Consider the following 15,005-nt stretch of genomic DNA (forward strand, 5'->3'; position numbering starts at 1 on the left):
GTTTAACTGGGCTGGGATTATGTTCCTCCTTGTTCTGTTTCAGTACAGACCTGTGTTATTGCTGATAGATTTGTGTAATACTTCTCCTGTGATGAACAGTGACATCTACTGAAAATACATACTTACGACAGTTCTCTTTAAAAAAAGCAGGCAGTTCTCATGTTAAATAAAGTGACATTTATTTCCTCCTCCCCTGAATAATGGCTGTACAATGGGTGTAACCAGCTGGAAGATGAGCAGAGGTCCATTATATCAGATTTCCGTCCATTTAGTTCCATTGAATGTTTTGGTTGGGTGTTGTATTGGTGCTAGTTTCCAGCCACTTTTCATGTTAAAATTAGTAATTTAGACACTCAACTTCCTGGTATTTGCTCTAAAATAGTTCCAGACTGCTGCGAATATTCTTTTCAAAGAGCACCACACTAATCATGGGAGCATTTTGAGGCTCTTTCTCAACACCTCTTTATTTGTCTGTCTCCCATTTTCATTTAATTAGTCAGGAATACTTATGCCAGTAGGTTTGGTGCTGCCATGTTTCTGCTATGTCTATTCTCTGCAATTCTTTCAGAGTCTTATCAGGCCAGGTGGGAAATTTGTCACTTTATCTTTTCAACTTCTGTTCAGAATCCAAAGCTATTTTTAATGTCCTAATTTTCAAGAGACTCGTGCAGCATCAGTCACTTTAAGGCTTTAATGTTCTACAGGATTGCTGTTAAGTATCAACTCAGATCTCCACATTTCCCCCCTGCCTTTGGCACTGAATTAGTCCCAATGCCACCAACATTATTGTGTTTTAGAGGATAAGAGTCTGGATGGAAACAGAGGAAAATCCCAAAAGGAAGACAGTCAGATCCTACACCTCCATTTACATTAGCTGCCGAGGTTGGGGCAATTTTCCCCTCCGCCCATTCAGCAGATATGTGATGGAGTGGGTCGCAAGTGCACCCACAGCGAAGAACCTATTTCTTGTCCCAGATCCCTGAGGTGTTGTCTTTAGCTTGATCAGGTTGGCCAGCCCAGGCCTGTATCAGTGGATCAGGTGTGGAAGTGCATGGAGTAGCCCAGAGCTGCATTACTACAAGAGTTGCCAAGGCTCTTCCTAGACTTGAGAATATTGTTCAGTAATATTTCTCCAGCTTCTAAGGAATTGTAGCGATTGCCCCTTTAACAGCAACACAGCAAAATAAGAGTCACAAGTGCTTTGTGACCCTTGCCCTGCTGTGTTGCCCTTAAAGGGACAATCATCACAGGAATACATGCTGCATTTAAAGAAGTTGATTATCTTTGTCTGAGAAACCAGAGGAGCCTATCATATCTTCTCAATAAATTCATGCCAGCTTCCACCAGATTCCTGTTGGGGCTTTACAAGGGCCTATTGAATTTAATTCTCATGATGGCCCAGATTTGCCCCCTCTGATGCAGGGATAATGGCAACAAATCTCATCCATTTGCCCCATTAGGATTTGCTGGACAGTTCACTTAGTGACAAACCTTATCAAATCTGGCTCTTCCCTGTTGGGAGCACAGTTTCTTATTTCAAGGTCAATTTTTTACATGTAGATATAAGTGAAGCATGCTGCTTAACCATGTTGTTTCTCATTCATAATCTGGACTTTAAAAAATGTTTGCAAAGTTTAGCTACTAGATTGGTCCAAGGTAGCCCAATACCTGATGTTTCCTATGGGAATGCAATCTAAATGTACACTGAAGTTGATCAGTGTTTAATTACTGTTTGGTAGGTCCCGCAGATTGGCATGTTTTTCTACATTTCAGTCTGAATAATACAGCATGAAGGGACCACTTTTCCTCAGACATTTCATATACTAATGCATACCATTTAGAATGTATTCGTGGAGCGTGCTGCATACAATAAGCCTGACAGCGTGTGCTGGATGGAGGATAGCAGATGGAGTGTAACAGATGGAATGTAACAGATGCTATTCAATGATTTACATAAATAACTAGGTAGATATTATTGTGTGGGACATTTTAGTTTTTGCTGTGGAGTTTGATAAGTCTTGTTTCACCACACTCTTGGATGAAGTGAGGAAGTTAGGGACATGTTTCATGGTTCATATCCTTAAGATACTTTATAATTATGCGTCATTTTAGTGAACAAAAAAATTAAACTAGTAGCAGTAATTGGCTAGGCTATGAAATAGTTATTCTTATGCTATTGTTTTTTGAGTTTTGTGGTATTTTTAGCAACAGATAGGTTTCTGTGGTAAACCTACACCGGACAGTGTTGTCATGTTCTGTGCACAGAAATATTCTAAATCTGTTTAAAATGTCATCATGGCAGGTTTATATTGCCATGAGCTGCAGCTAATTACAAGGGAGTTGAATATTATACAAACAAAGCAAACTCCAGTTAGCATGATTCATCTAAATGTGTACATTTGATCACTGAGTGGCATTATTCCTACTGCTGAACTACCACCAAGTCAAACTGTTTGATATGCAGGTTAGATTTAAAATAAAACCCAGACACCCATGGCAATGTTTAATAAATATCTGGAATTCAAAGTCGAACAAAAAGTAATAAATGAATGTACTGTGGAACATTCTCCACCTTACTCTTCTCCTTCTGTGAAGACAATGCTGGAATAGGGTTAGATGGGCATCAACAGGCCTCTGATACCTGAGCATAATGGCCAGCTTTCAAGTGGAGTCCTGGAGCACTGAAGTGAAAGCAAAATATTACGGATACTGGAATCTGAAATAAAAACAGAAAACGCTGAAAAATCTGACAGCGTCTGTGGAGAGAGAACAGAGCCAACGTTTTGAGTCTGGATGACCCTTTGTCAGAGCTGAAGTGCAGAGCACAAGAGTACTGAAGTGTTGGCCTGACAACACAATCAAGGCTGTTGCTGTTCTCCCTGGATAGAATGTCAGCAGAGACTGGTAGATGCTGAACAGAAGTGAGAGCTTTTCTCCCTCATAAGGGTCCAGTTGTTGGTAGTGGTCTTATCGAGCATGCTTGTCACTGGGGAGCTTGGCCACCTGGGAGTACATATGGAGAAATCGCAAGTGTGCAGTCCACAATTCTACATTCTGATAGTGGCAGTATCTGTAAAATTGATCTGCTGGTGCTACTGCAGATAACTTAATAGAGAGATGCAATCACAGCTGCGGCCTTTCTGACCTGCATGACTCAGTAGAGCGCTGAGTTGCGTTGCCATCAGAGCTTGCTGAACAGCATCTTCTGCTATTTTAAAATCCCAAGTTTACGAGAGAGGCAAAACAAAATTCTAAATAAAGAGACATATTCTTTTGTGAAACATTACAAAATGAATCACAACAAAGCACATTGTCACAATGCAAAGCAAAATACTGTGGATACTGGAAATCTGAAATAAAAACAGAAAATGCTGAGCATACTCGGCAAATCTAGCAGCAACGTGGAGAGAGAAATGTTAACTTTATTTCTCTTGCGATAGATGCTGCCAAACCTGCTGAGTACTTACACAATTTTCTGTTTTTACATCAGTACATTAGTTGTCTATAACAACAGTTGTGACCAGGAATGACACATGACTTTCTTCCCTCCCCGGGCAAACGTTTGCCAAATATTGTTTCATAATGACTCCAAAGTTCCTTGAAATAAATGGAGATAAAGATTTCGATATCTGAGCCTGAAGCAGATTAACATCAAACAGCGATCTCTATCATTCACTTCACTACAAACCAGCTAAACCCGGATGTGAAGCAAAGCAATGTTGCTCAACCATGGTTATGACAGAGGCTGCTCTTACACACAACCGTCTGGGACAGCTTTAAATTCCCGTCTCGTGTTTCAGTGAATTTTGCGTATCATATGTATGCCAGGAAATGGAAAACTTTCCATGTTGGAGCTGATGGCATGCATTCCTGGGTCACTTATAGCAAAGGTTAGATCAAGGGCAAATCAATACTGTTTAACTATGTGCCTCAGTCCAAGATCAGAGAGGCACTCCCTGTAGCATTATGACGTTGTGCTTCTACATAGCTTTCAGGATGGCCAGCATTGCATTGTATTGACTGTTTTTTTTTGTATTCATTCAGAGATGTGGGTTCTCATGGCAAGGTTAGTATCAAACTAACCTTTTGCAATGTTCAAGTGAACATTTTTTCCGCCCCCTGGCTGTCCTTGAGAAGGCGGTGGAGAGACAATTCCTTGAGCCATTGCCTATTGCCGTTTGCCAGAATAGGAAGCAGTTCTCCCCTAGCCATCACTCATAGTAACCCTAACTAGTGAATATTGGCAGACTATTCGACTGCAGAGGGCATCACACTCCTGTTCAATATTCTGAAAGTATGGCCTGAATCTTCTGGTCATGACCACCACTGCAATCATCATGGAAAATTCCACCCTGTGTCCAGACACATGGCCACTCCAGCAGGAATCTTTGGATAGGAATCAAAAATGGGGATCCTGGCTGATTTTCTCATTCCCAGTGTTGCTCCAGTGGGAGAGATTAGAAGAGGAGGCACCACAGCAACCACCTCTGACCATCACCCTGTGCTTAGCACTGCTGCCTCACAGTGCCAGGGACTTGGGTTCCATTCCTTGGTTTGGGCCACAGTCTTTGTGGAGTTTTCACATTCTCCACACGTCTGCATGGGTTTGCTCCATATGCTCCAGTTTCCTCCCACAGACCAAAGACATGTGGGTTAGGTTGACTGGTCATGCTCAATGGCCCCTCCATATTGGGGGGATTAGCAGGATAAATGTGTGGGGCTACAGGGATAGAGGCTGGGTGGGATTATGATTCCCCCCCACCCACTGCCATCACCACTATTCTGTGGGATCAGAAAAATTCTGATCAATGTGAACAATGATGCCAATTACTATAAATCGCAGGAATGGCTAGAGTAACATAATGGTTATGAAACAAAAATAAAAAAAATGCTGGAAAAGCTCAGCAGGTCTGACAGAATCTGTGGAGAGAGAATAGAGTCACCGGTGTCTCCAAATCGAGAGAGAACAGAGCCAATGTTTCAAGTCAGAGCTAAAGACAACAAAAATCAAACAAGTTTTACACTATGAGGGTGGGGTGGGTGTGGGGGACTGTAATTGGACAAAGGGAATGTAAATGGTAATGATAAAGGCTGAGAAAGGAGCTAAGAGCACTCATTAAGGGATTGGAATGTGTGAATGGCAGTTCAAAGGAGCTCAGTGTCAAAGCACAAACTGAGGAATGTGGCAGATGGCCCTGGGGGAGGGGAAGGGGTCAGGTTGGAACACCAGATGGACAGGGAGATTTCAGAAGTGGAAGAATAATATTAAGAATGTAAAGTAATAGAAAATGGTTGAGTAAGGCGAGAAAAAGAAACAAAACAAAATAAATGGAGATGGAGTGGAGGTGGAGGAAAGGGTTCTGAAGTTGTTGAACTCAATGTTCAGTCTGGAAGGTGTAAAGTGCCCAATCGGAAGATGAGGCACAGTTCCTCCAGTTTTCATTGGCCTTCACTTGAACATTGCAAAAGGCCAAGAAATGACATGTGGACAGGAGTAATGGTTATGATGCTGGATTGGTAGCATCGAGGTTATTAGGTTTAAATCCCACTATGCCAAGTTCAGAAAACTGAATCCAATAAATCCAGTAATTTTGAAAGCTAGTACCAGAACAAATGATCTGCTGGATTGTGATTTAAGCTAAAATTTATTTATTAGTGTCACAAGTAGGCTTACATTAACACTGCAATGAAGTTACTGTGAAAATCCCCCAGTTGCCACACTCCTGTGCCTGTTTGGGCACATTGAGGGAGAATTTAGTGAGGCCAATGCACCTAACCAGCACATTTTTTGGACTGTGGGAGGAAACCGGAGCACCTGGAGGAAACCCATGCAGACATGGGGAGAACGTGCAGACTCCACACAGACAGAACCCAAGTCGGGAATTGAACCCAGGTCCCGGGCGCTGTGAGGTTGCAATGGTAACCGCTGTGCCGCCCCGAAGTGAGTCACCAATGACCTTCGAGGAAAGCTATTTGGTCACCGCGCCTTCCTACTCTGTGATTCATTTCCCACTGAAGAAGCCTCACAAACGCAGGTCATACCAGCAATTGTTACTTAGACAGCTAGGGATGGACAATAAGTATCACTTTCCTGGTATCAGCCACATCCTGAGAACAAGAATTTCAAAACATTGATCAGCCTGAGGCTACGTATATATTTATTAACAATATGAAGTGTTACAGAGCAGGGGTAATATTTCATATACATACAATGCGACATGTCACCAGAATGTTAACTGCTCTCACAACTACCTTCAATAGAAATATTATAAATCTGCAATTCAGTGGCAAAACTACCATACTGCTGGCATGGCAAATGTACCCAATGCCCACTGGAAGTGTGCCATGTTTGTAAAGGCAGGAAAAGAGGCATTCAGGGTTTATGCTTAAACAGGCTTTAAGTCATTTGCAGCTGCAAACAAGGGTCCTAAAACCTCTTTGCAAAGTTGGGCCGTGTGGAATACAACCAGCTGGCACAACTTGGATTGGCTGTAGGCACACCTGAACATGGGCATGGGAGTGGAATTACATTGAGCTTACATGACTCCTGCTCAGCATCTCCAGGTGGCTCACTGGGGAGGAGAATTTCAATCTGGATGGATGTGGTGATCGTCCTTTTAAGGATTAATCTGCAGGGCAAGAGTCAGATGACCCAGTGAACCAATCAGAGAGCAGGGTGGGGGGATGTGGGGAGGGGATGGATTGACCCTAATAAGCATAGGCTTCTGTACTCAGGGTCATCTCAGGAGATGATTGCAGCCACGCGGCTGCAAGCCTCTATATAGTTTTAACCTGTAGATAAACAATTGTGTTTTCCCTAAACTGGCGAACGAGCATCTTTACAATGGACAAAAGGCTTGCTTTGATAATCTGGGTAACAATTGACAATGCTGAGTGATGTACTGCAATCAAGTAAAGGCATTTTCTATTGCAAAACATTTCAGTTCAATCTTGGTGGCAACACTGACATCAATTTCAGAATGACAGCTAACATAATTGGCCGGTCATTAAGGTTGGAACATTTACACATTCCATCGCAAGTGAAGTGGGAGTCGAAAATGTGTCATGTCATGCGTCCTCTCGTCTGTATGTTGGAATAATATGCCTGCCCATCTGATATCTGGCTAATTCTGTGCTTTCTCCCACTGAGGTTGCAATTTTTGACAGGCGTAAACACAATGGGGATTCAATGGGCACGCCTTCTACCCTCCCACCCAGCTGGATTTGTAGTCCCAAGACAGATTTCCCATGATCCAAAATACGATGCTCCACTAAAGCTGGTACAGGGAAGTTATGGAGGTGATTCTCCGACCTCGCTGCACCTGACACAGTTCCTGCCAATCCTAGAGAATAGCGTTGAGGCCTAAAAATAGGTTTCATGCCCAGCACCAAATGGCTTTGCAAGTGTCCTGGCCCCTACCTATTGGCATGAACCAGATTGCACCCAGAAATGGTGCAAGGCCGATTAGCATATTTAAAGTAGTATTTAAATATACAAAGTCTGTTCAAATCCCAGGGCATGGAAGTCTCCGTCCTTTGGGCATGGTCCAATAGTAGTGGCAATCAGTACTAGTGGAGACCTGGCATGATGGTCATGTCGGTGGGCTCGAAGGCCATTGAAGCTCCCAGGGTGGCGGTGTCCATCAGGCAGTGCCCATCTGGTGGGCTCCACCTGGCACACTAGCAGTGGCCACCAGGTGCCCGAGCAATGACCACCAGACATCCTGGCAATGCCAGTGGGGCAGCGCCACTGTGCCTGAGGCAGTGCCAAGGATGTGGGGCTAGGCAATGGAGGTCATGCCAGAGTGGGTCATGTTGCGGGCATGTCAGGGAACATAACGGGGGGGCATATAGGGGGTCAGACAGGAGGATCCAATGGGACAGCCCAATGCCCTATTGCCACTACACCACCACCTTCCTTTAAACCAACACTGAGGTGCTGCTCATCCCTTGCTGATGTTTACGAATGGTGAAACTCATGTGCACACAAACCAGTGAAAATACATATTTTAAGTATAATTGGTTCCATAAAGTTGTATAATCTTGTATTAAGGAATCATGTGCTCTGGTAATGCCTAATTTTTTTTTTCAAATTCAGACCTTACTTCTAGATTCCTCCGTGCCTGAAAGGGGTGGTGGTAGAACATGCTGTCAATATGGGGATTGGTGGGGTGGTTGGCAATGTCCATTGGTGGGAGGAGAGGTGTCCCCCAGTACACTGTGAGATCTGAATGCCCTTGTGAAATGGCATCTGAGTGCTCTGAAGCCGGACTCGCAGGCATGTTTAGGGACCACTCCACCACTCCTTCCCCCCACCCCCCCAAAGTACTGGTGCGAGAAAAGTGATTGAGCGTGGGCAGATTACAGTGCACTGCAACCCTCGAGAGACCAATGCAAATCGCTCTGTTATTCTCACCGTTATGACAATTAGTCCTTTTTTGTGAGAATTATGCCCTATGTGTTTAAAAAGTCAGGCTAATCTACTCCCCTTCACCCATTCAATTGTCCTATGTCCATCCACAAAGTTTGTACACGAGCCTAAAGGAATAAGTTTAACATCAAGTTAAAGTTGTTCATACATGATTGGCCTTTTTTTCGTTGATCAAGTTTGCATGGAAATTATTCTATGTTGTGAAGCAGATTTACAATAAAATGTACAATGTTTTGGTTGTAGGAATCTAGGAGTAAGGTCTCAATTTGAAAAAAAAAGGCATTATCAGAGCACATGATTCCTTAATACAACATTCCACAACTTTCTGGAATCAATTATAGTTAAAATATGTATTTTCACTGGTTTGCATGCGCATGAGTTTCACCACTCCTAGACATTAGCAAGGAATGGGCAGCACCTGACTGTTGGTTTAAGGGAAGAGGCTTAAATGTGGAATTAAAAAGTCTAACGATGACCTTGAAATCAATGTTGATTGTTATTAAAAGCCCATTGGGTTCACAAATGTCTTGAGGGAGAGAAATCTTCTATCCTTACCTAGTCTGGTCTATGTGTGACTCTTAAATACCGTCTGAAAAGACCAAGCAAGCCTTTCAGTTCAACAGCAATTAAAGATGGGCAACAAGTGGTGGTCTTGCCAGCGATGCCCACATCCCATGTGTGAATAGCACAAAACTGATGAATTATGGGGCAGAAATTTACAAGGCCTGGCCAGGTGTGTGGCTGATGTGGGAGTGTATGAAATAAAGTGTGATGGCGTTGGGCAAGCATCCCTATATCATCATGCACCCACGTGATATTTCAGTTAGTGGTTGCAGGCATGATTGGTAGCACCCACCGGCAATAATGGAGCCACTTGAAGGGATTATCTCCCCAACCAATCACAATATTACATTGCCCGTGTCATTTTTAGATTGTCACATGGACACCATGGGCAATCAGCCAATCCGATTTTGCAGTTTTCTAAAGGGAATGAGGGGAGGAAGTACTTGCTGCCCACCTGAGTTTCCCTCCTGCCTGGAGTATCTTCCTGCTGTCGTCATTAGCTCCCACTGGCTCTCCTGTGGTCCTCAGCAGCCTCTGGGTGTCGCCCTCGCATCAGGCCACCAGTGGACCTTGCACCTGCTGTATGTCTGCTGACCCCACTAACCCAGAGCAGATGTGAATCACACTGGCTGCCACTTAAGTGGACAGCTAATGTAAGATTGTGATTGTTAATTGATCTTGGGTAGGGCCAGCGAATGCTTCCAATTCCATCCTCTGTGTGCACATGTAATATGTGAAATTCTGTCCGTGATCTCCTGTATTTCACTTCAGGTTTTTGTGAATGTGTCAAATCCTATTTTCACAGGTTATAAAGCCAGGATTTCTTTATAGCATAGAAATAAGCCTTTCCTTTTCTGTAAACATTTGACTTTGAGGGACAATAGCATTTTATGGAAACAATGGATCCAGTCACCACATGAGCTCACTTGAGTTATTAGAATAACACTTCAAAGCTGATTGAAAAAAACACACTGGTGTTTGCACTGACAGTGTGGTTTGCCTGATTCTCCACAATGTGACCAGAAAAATTATGGGAGACTCATTGAAGAAACACCTTTTCACTTTGAAGCAGAACAAGCAGAGGTTTTGTATTGCTACAAAGACACATCTGCAAGTCTGGGAGGTGAATGGGGTACCTGATTATGAGCCAGCTTAATATAAGATCAAACTTTCACATTTATACCCATGGTACCCATTTCTGTAAATGTGATATATGTTGCTTCTAATTGACAAAAAATAATGGCATGTGAAGCTGTCCTTCCTTCCAATATGAATACTTCATGCATCTAATGTGAAGAAATAGTAGCCTCCTTCCTAGTGTTAGGAGATACTCATAGCTTTACATCTTTTATTTCATGTAGACTGCCACTGCAAGCTCCTTCTCTCTTGGAAGAAACACAAACTCGTAAGAATACCAGTCAACAAACGGACTGAAAATTTATAAGATCAACATGTTTTGCAGCAGCACATCAGGAGGTGGGTTTCTTGCTCATTCTTTTTTCAGAAAATGACAGAGTAGTTTATTGCCTATCCCCAGCACACAGCTTTAACAAACTGATAGTGAACTTTCTCTGTATTATTAAAACCACAAACAGTCATGTGAAGTCATTTTGGATGATATGTCAGCATTGCAATTGTGGTTCTATTCTGCTAAGAATAAATCATGCATTTTTCATGCTATACCTACTTATTGTTCACAGTTTCCTTCTCTAATGAGCAGAAGCCCTTTTTGGACAGGCCCATCAGAAGTTTTTTTTATTCATTCAGTTGTGGGACATGGATATCACTGGCTGGCCAGTGTTTATTGCCCATTTCTGGTCACCCTAGTTCAGAGGGCAGTTGAGAGTCAACTACATGTAGGCCAGGCCAGGTAAGGATGGCAGATTTCCTTCCCTGAAGGACATTAGTGAGCCAAATGGGCTTTTCCAACAATCAACAATGGCTTCATGATCATCTGTAGATTCTTAATTCCAGATTTTTTTTATTGAATTCAAATTCTGTGGACTTCCATGGTGGGATTCGTACCTGGGTCCCCAGAACATTAGCTGAGTTTCTGGATTAATAGTCTAGTGATAATATCACTAGGTCATTGCCTCCTCCAAAGAGGTGTGGCCTGTCATTGGCTGTTTCAGGGATATCGCTCCCTTAGTTCCTCTTCTTGTAACTGCCGTTCTATCTCCTATTTCAGTATAACTGCATAGAGAATCTCCACCCTTTCACTCTGCGATGTGCTAACTACATGATTTAAAAGTTCGCTGAGCCTGAAGGTTGAAGCTTTTAGCCTCAGCTCCATTCCTGAATCAATGTTAATGGTCAGCTGTATTTTCACGCAGTTGGGGAAATTCTGAGGGCTGATGAAGGTGGCAGGCAGGAGCCATTCTTGGCATCTCCAATATTGACAACTGTGTGAAAGGGGACGGGTTGCAAATTGCATACATGGTGGTTATGAATTAGCTAGCCCCGTAAGGAAACAGGACAGAACAGGAAATTGTGATTTCTTTTACCCTCAAAACTTCCAGAGTTCCAGGCAACTTGGTGCTGGAGCCATGAACAGATCTGAGAGACAGAGGCAAATGGTTGTGAGGTTTCTACAGCAGCTATAGTGGCTGCATAGCTGAACTCGCCTCCTCTGTTTTTACTCAGGGAAAAGGGAGGGTGGGGGGAGGGATGTTTGTTAAAGACCAAAGGTTCACATATGTGGGCTCCTGCTCATCAGTCTTTGCTTCATCAGCCAAGTGGGTGACAGCACAAACTGGGTTTGGAGTGTGTAAGCCATGGAGGAAGGATGTTCTGCTGAAACGGAGTGCAGAACCTTCATATATGTGCCATCTAGAGGAAAATGGTGGCAGTAGGGTACAGCCAGAGCCAGGGTACCAGGGCATGACTTGGTGGAGCCGCTAGACAGACAAGCAAGAAGAAGGGGGAGATATTACTTTGAACAAAGTGTGTGCAGAAACAGATGCAGCTTGCTGGAATAAACTTAGAATCCAGCAAAGGAGGACTAAAAGATAATAAAGTGAGAGAAAATAAACCACCAGGGCAAACTAGTGAGGGATTTAAAAACCGACAGTAAGAGCTTCTCTAAATATATAAAAAGGAAGAGAGAGGTCAAAGTGAACATTGGTCCCTTAGGAAATGAATCTGTGGAGATAGATTTGGGGAGAAGCGAAATGGCAGAGGAGTTAAACAGATATTTTGCGTCAGTTTTTACAATGGAAGACATTTCAAACATCCCATGAATCCCAATGAATCAGGAAGGCTAATGGAATGTTGGCCCTTATTTCAAAGGGGTGGAGAACATGAGTAGGAAGTCTTGCTGCAACAGCTGAGTACTGTGAGCAGTTTTGGTTCACTTATTTAAGGAAAGATTTTTTTAGCTGGAGGCAGTTCAGAGAAGGTTCACTAAGATGACCATCGGTATAGAGGGATTGTCTTATGAGGAAAGGTTAAACAGGCTGGGGCTCTACTCATTGGAATTTAGAAGGATGAGAGGTGATCTCATTCAAACATATAGGATTTTTAAGGTGTTTGACAGGGTAAATGCTGAGGGGATGTTTCCTTTCATGGGAGAGTCTAGGACCGGAGGCAAAGTCTCAGAATAAAGAGGTACCAATTTAACACTGAGATGAGGATGAATTTCTTCACCTAGAAGGTTGAGATCTTTGGAACTTCTAGCCAAAGAGAGCTGTGGGAGTAGAGTCATTGTGTGTACTTAAAGCTGAAATAGATAGACTTTTCATCAGTAAGTGAATCAATATGAGAAAGGGCAGTAACCCTATTGAATGGTGAAGCAAGCTCGAGGGGCTGAATGGCCCATTCTTGTTCCTATACCTTATGGAATGACAGGTGGTGTAGGTGAAGGTTGACGTCTCGAGACATGATAAAGGAAACCTGTGCCCTATAGGAGGCAGACCTTTTATCTCAAACTTCTGGTGCACATGCTCTTCCAATAGCAGCCAAAGACACTGTGGCCCTCAACGGTTGTACAGTTTCCAGGACTTGATGTAAATCTATGCAGCATCTTACTGTGAAATGTCCACAGGTGCATCGCTGCAGTCACCACTACCTTCTTTGCCAGAACAGAGGATTATATTAAGTTCCCTCCAGATGAGATGTGTCAGAGCCAAAAATAAATGGGGGTCATGTCAGAGTCAGGCTCTCCACAAGTGCAAGCCATAACAAACTATACCCATTGCCATCAAAGTTCCATTGCAGGGGCAGCAGAGATAAATAAATAGAAATTCTTTTTACTCCATCTTTGTTCAGCTTGCATGTTACCAAAATAAGGTTTTCCTCCCTCTCTGTGCAAGATTCCCTGGAAGCTGCCATGACTCATGACCCATTCATCTCAGTGGGTGAGGGGAGAGCGATTTCAATCTGCTACAGCTTTCTGAGCCTATAGACCAGCTCCGTGATTGACTACAGGGCAACACATGTTACCCATTGTGAAGTTGGCTGTTCTCCATTGTTCCATCTGGGAATTGTGCCAGGGCAGCATTATAGCACCAGTCACCATCAGACCAGGGCAACCAGCGAGCAGGGTATTTGTATTTTTAAAAAATGGGTTTTCAATGCCTGATATGTTTGGGAGGAGCACTGCAGTGTCCACCTGTAATAATACCAAGAATAGAGGTGGTCTGCTGCATGCTGTTTAAGATAGACAGGAAAGGAAGTTGTCAAGAGGAAGTAGAGAGTCTTCAAAAGGATATATACAGGTTGAATGAGTTGGCAAAAATTTGGCAGATGAATGAAAATGTGGATAAAATGTACACTTGTTAAATTTAATTGCTGATGACACCAAGATTGGGTGAACGGCAAATTGTGCGGAGGGTGTGGAGAGTCTACAGAAGGATCTAGATAGGCTGGGTGAATGGGCCAGGAAATGGCAAATGGAATTTAATGTTGGCAAGTGTGAGGTGGTCCACTTTGGTAGGAAGAATGGTAGGAAGGACTATAGTAGGGAGGTCTTGCTGCAGCTGTATAGGGCATTGGTGAGGCCGCAGCTGGAGTACTGTGTGCAGTTTTGGGCGCCGCACCTGCGCAAAGATATTTTGGCCTTGGAGGGAGTGCAGAGGAGGTTTACTAGGCTGATACCAGAGTTGAGGGGGTTGAGCTATGAGGAGAGGCTAAATAAACTGGGCTTGTACTCGTTAGAGTTTAGAAGAATGAGGGGAGATCTCGTTGAGACGTATAAGATGATGAATGGGATGGATAGGATAGAGGTGGAAAGACTCTTCCCGCTCAAAAAAGACAGTAGGACTAGGGGGCACAGCCTCAAGATAAAAGGGGGGCGGTTTAGAACGGAGTTGAGGAGGAACTTCTTCACTCAAAGGGTGGTGAATCTCTGGAATTCTCTGCCCTTTGAAGTGGTGGAGGCTGCCTCGCTAAATATTTTTAAGACGCGGGTTGATGGGTTTTTGATAAGAGAGGGGATTAAGGGTTATGGGGAGAGGGCGGGAAAGTGGAACTAAGCAGCGACAGATCAGCCATGATCTTATTGAATGGCGGGGCAGGCTCGAAGGGCTAGATGGCCTACTCCTGCTCCTATTTCTTATGTTCTTATATTTCTTATGTTCTTAATCTATTAAGTACCAGTTAGCCAATATTTTTAACTTCCACTCAGCTGATAGCTACAGAAGGATCCTCCCAGGCAGCTTTGTGAACCTTTGACAGCTTCCTTCCTCAGTGACTGACATCCAGGACACCCCTTTATATGGGGCCAGAGCGGTGTAAAGCCTACTGCTGATTCATGCATTGCCTTTGGCAATTAGTGTTTCAGGTCCGCCATTCTTCCCCCCCTCCTCACCATATCTCTGGAACCATGTTGTCCTGTTTGGGGGCATGCAAACTTGGAAATTTCCTGACTCCTGCAAACTGCCTCGCAGTTGAAAATCCAGGCCCATGGAAGTGGAAGTCAGGCTGTTGACTATGCTGATTGCTGTCCTGCATCATTTGGGCTTGTTGAGTGTTGAGTACACTGAGATTCCTGGGTACCTTTGATCTTCACTCT

The 15,005-nt window shown here is 43.6% G+C and overlaps 1 long non-coding RNA gene across 1 annotated transcript in view; it reads left to right on the forward strand.

Annotated features, from left to right (window-relative positions):
• The window catches only part of LOC145352955 (uncharacterized), a 49,180-nt gene extending 38,577 nt beyond the window's left edge, over nucleotides 1–10,603 (forward strand). Inside the window, exon 3 of the long non-coding RNA XR_013888625.1 lies at nucleotides 10,357–10,603. This is a non-coding gene — a long non-coding RNA (uncharacterized LOC145352955). The remainder of the gene's footprint in view (nucleotides 1–10,356) is intronic.
• The last annotated feature ends 4,402 nt before the right edge of the window (nucleotides 10,604–15,005 follow it).

The sequence above is a fragment of the Carcharhinus amblyrhynchos genome, chromosome 15 (genome assembly GCF_965287045.1).
Source record: "Carcharhinus amblyrhynchos chromosome 15, sCarAmb.v2.hapA, whole genome shotgun sequence".
Lineage (NCBI taxonomy): Eukaryota > Metazoa > Chordata > Chondrichthyes > Carcharhiniformes > Carcharhinidae > Carcharhinus > Carcharhinus amblyrhynchos.